We start from the raw sequence: 4,350 nt of genomic DNA on the forward strand, positions 1-4,350 counted from the left end.
GCTCGGCGCGCGTCCACCTCAACAATTCCTCAAGAGGGCTGCCGTTTGTGTCGGTAACGCTACGGAGTAAATTTATCTTGCGCTATTTAGACGATGCCCGTAAAATTAAAACGGACAGTATGTCTGGAATCATTTTAAAATGTAAATTAAATATGCAGATTCTGAAAGATAGCGCGTGAACCTTTTTCTTTTATTTTTTTAAACAGCTTGTTTATAACGCCAGTGCTATCTCCAAGATCATGTTTTGAAAGTGAAGTCAGCTGTGGGAATGCTGTTATCTGGAGGTTTTGTTTAAACTAATTGCTCTTTTCCTCTCCTGTTTCCTCCTCTTCCTCTCAGGATAAGAAGAAGCGATAGCCTGCAGTCTCTTAATGGGGATTTTACCTCAACACGACCCCACATAGGAAGTTTACATCAAGTGCAAACGCTACAGTAGCTATAACCTAGTAATTTGCTTTTCATTTGCTCTTATATTTGTTGATAATACACGAAAAGTAACACTTGAGCAGTCTGAGTAGACCAATCCACAATTTTATTATTAATTTACAAAAAACTATATAAATAGCCCACAGCCTGTTAATGGGGATTTTACCTCAACCGGGGCCCACATAACAAGCTTATGTGCCAGTTTGTTTGTTTTGTTTTTGTTTTTTGTAATAAACATTTAAAGCAACAGCTGAGCAGTCCCGTCTGAGTAGGTCAAGCCACGTTTTTATTATCACGAGCAAAACAACATACATATAAATAGCCTGCATTTGCAAAATCCTCTATTTTACCCACTGGCACTGGGTGCAAAGAAGCACCCAAATCCGCTACCCCAACTCAGTAGGAGGCAACTAAGCTGTTATGTAACCCCTTACACAAGACATTTTCTATATTAAACTGATATTAGGAATAAATACCCTGTGAAACATAGCGCACTGAGATTTTAATCATGGATAACTAATACCTGGCAAGCAGGAGAACACTTTGAGGGCCTTATAGTCAATAAACTTATAGTCAATAAACTTGATTTCTTCCAAGTTTGTATTTATAAATACAGACTTAAAGGCTTGGAGGACACATCAACTCACTTCAGTCCCATTTACAGACTTGCAAAAATCTGAGTTGCTCTTCATTTTCATTTAGTATTTAGTAGTGGATATCCGTTTTATGGCCGGTAATTATTATCAAGGAGACTCTGCAGTTAACGGCCCGTTTATTATTGGGTGTAAGCTGTAAAAGTCATCAGTCCACTTGGAGATTCTAGCAGTTTCCACACAAAATTTATTATGATTGTGGTGAATCTGTTACGGCCCCCTGTCCAGAAACATGTCTGTAGAAATCCCTTTGACATCATATGTTCACAGAGGATGTTCTCATCGTTTCCATTTATCCACCCTCCCCCACCCTAAAACCGCATCCATTCGCGCATGCGCCCTCTTGCAGGACCGCTGCAACGGCTGGTGCACGGGCAGACGGGTTCGTTTGATAAAAACTCGGGGGGAGGACGGAGGCAGAAAATTCTAGCAATCGTCACCCGCTTCAAACGGAAATGTTCGTAAACGGCTAGAGTGGAGGTTACAGCGATAAATCTGCCCCTGTCTGTTTTCTTTTTAATTTTTTTCTTGGAGCGGATGTCATTTATGCCGTAGTGCCCACCAGCATCGTGTTGTCGGTCCGAAGACGATCCAATCTCTCCTATGTTAGGACGGTGGCGCACAGTTGGTGGGGGATTAGCAGTGGTCCATAAGCAACTGATGAAAATGGTCATTTTTGAGAAATGGTTGGTTTCTGATGACATCATGCAGTTAGTATTTGTGGGCGGGCTCTGAGCTGCGAGGGGAGAGGGGCGCAACCGGAGAGCAGCTACTATCAGGCGCCATTAGGTAACAATGTCAAATTAAGTTTTAAGTGTGTGTGGTGTAAAGAAACACCCAAATTAACACTTAAAAGCGATGACATTCCTGTGTACATTGCGTGGAAAAGGACTACCAACAACAAGCGATAAACGGCAGCTTCCTTCCCTGAAATGAAGTCGGTTATCGCTGTCGTTTGAGAAGAAGATGGCGTCGATGACTTTTTTTCTGTTTGCGCTCAGTTCGAGCACTTCTGGGCGGCGGCGCCGTGCGCGTTCTCGCCAGTGTGATATTATTTCCTGTTTTCGTATCCTGCAAAGTTCAAGTTCTGGTTTAATTTACAGGCTCAGCAAACCAAGGGGTGCACATATGGTTTTACACTGTTTGTGACTAACGGACAAAAAAGTTTTTTTTCTCGCCACGGAAATATAACGTATGAACCTCAGTTTGAAGTCAGTCCATCATTGTCAGTGCTAGTGATGTTTAGTTACACAAGCACTTCATTTGCCTCTGTTTGCACACCAACAAACACTTCAACTTTAACAAAAGTGGATACGTTTAATTTGTAACACAAAAACATTCGGCGACACCACCCGGACTACATCTGTTTAGCTTTTGACCCCATCTAGTGGCACAGCCAGGGGACTTCATCTAGCTTTCTATAAAGTGGAAATTGGGTTTTTTGGGTATAGTCTTATGTATTTCAGTTTTAATGTAGAACAGTAGTTTGACACAATGATAATATGAGTAGCCTACTTTTTGCATCACTGTCATGTATTAGTTACATTTTTTAGCTAAGTCATATATTTACATAAAGACAAAGGTAAATAATATAAATAAATTCCATTGTCTAAGACTGCAAAATCATATCGTGACGAAAACCCTCATTGCTTCACTTCACATCAGAGCCTGTGGGGTATTATCCTTACAAGTTGGATTTTAAAAAAGGAAGTACTCATAATTTAATCCCAGATCCACTATATAATAAGCATCTGGATTTTGAAAAGATGAAACCTCATCTATTCAAAGGCATTTTCTGTAAGCCTGTGACCATATCAGATTAACCAAAAAAAGAAAAGAAAAAGAAAGAATAACAACAGCGTTATTGTTGCAATGTTCAGAGAAACTGACAAAAGAGTTGTGGTGAGGCCAGTGATTACATTAGTCTTTGTTGAGTGTTTATTGCATCTTTTTTTTGGTGAATTAAATTAACCTGAAATGCAAGTTCACGGAGGTGGAGAGTGAATCTTTAACCCTGATTATACAACAGTGTACAAGCATGGCAGATGGATGGCCTTCCCTGAGCCTGGTTCTGCCAGGGTTTTCGTCTTGGTAAAAAGGAGGGTTTTTTTCCTACTGTCGCCAAGTGCTTGCACATATGCATCATTGGATTGCTGGGGCTTTTTCTAATATTGTAGGGTCTCTACCCAACAATATAAAGCATTTTGAGGTGACTGTTGTTGTGAATTTGTGCTAAAGTAACTAAATGTAATTGAATATTAAACTGAAAGATAATGACTGGTATGCGATTATCGTATCATTACTCATTTACTCGAGTTAGCTGCAGTGTGGTGAGGTGGCTCAAACCATATAAAGTGAGACCAGTTCTTTGTTTTTTGTTTTTATCTGACAATAAACAAAACAAAAAAAACTTATGTTTCTTATGTGTTATTGTGATATAAATCTGAGAAAATTTCAGAATAATTCTCGCACTTTTTAGTGTTATGATTTTCTCCTAAATGTATCATTTCAGCCTCATAAATTATATGGGTCATTGATTTATTTAACTATTAAATTAAATCAAAAATGGCCCTAATAGACCAGTGTACTCATGACCTAAATTAAATGGGGTTTATTCAGTACCAGTGAGCACTTCTTGTGTGTTATTTTCTAATTGGGTGCTAACAATGGAATTAGTGTCACTGCTGTTAGGCAAATACAATCTAGAGAGTAAACTGGGCTAAATACAATATCAGTTTTTCTTATTATTAATCATGTCCAAACCATCTCAGCCTTGCCCCTGTGATCCTCAGCTGTCCCTCTGAAGTACTCATTTCTAATCCTCCCAACAAAATGTTCACGTTTTCAGCTCTACCACCTCCAGCTCCACCTCCTGTCTTTTTGTTAGTACCACTGTTCCCAAACCATACACCATATCAGGCTACTATCTTGTAAACGTTCCCTTTATACTGTTGCTGCTATCCTTTTGTCACAAATCACCACTGACACTTGCCTGCACCCTCTTCACCCTGCCTGCGCCCTCTTTTTCACCTCTCTTGTGCACAGGTATTTAAATTCGTCCACCTTCACTACGTCTAGTGCCTCTTCACTGTCGTTCAAACGCTAAAAAATACATTGTAATTAGATTAAAATGTAAAGCTTTACATACTACTACAACGCAAATAAAATCTGAGGATGTCACAGCCCAGCAGGGTAAAACTTCCTTTTGCCTTGTCAACAAAAGGGGGCGCTCTGAAATATAACACCCCTAACTTTCTGTCCAATCAGACCT

This window comes from Pelmatolapia mariae, linkage group LG17 (genome assembly GCF_036321145.2).
Source record: "Pelmatolapia mariae isolate MD_Pm_ZW linkage group LG17, Pm_UMD_F_2, whole genome shotgun sequence".
NCBI lineage: Eukaryota > Metazoa > Chordata > Actinopteri > Cichliformes > Cichlidae > Pelmatolapia > Pelmatolapia mariae.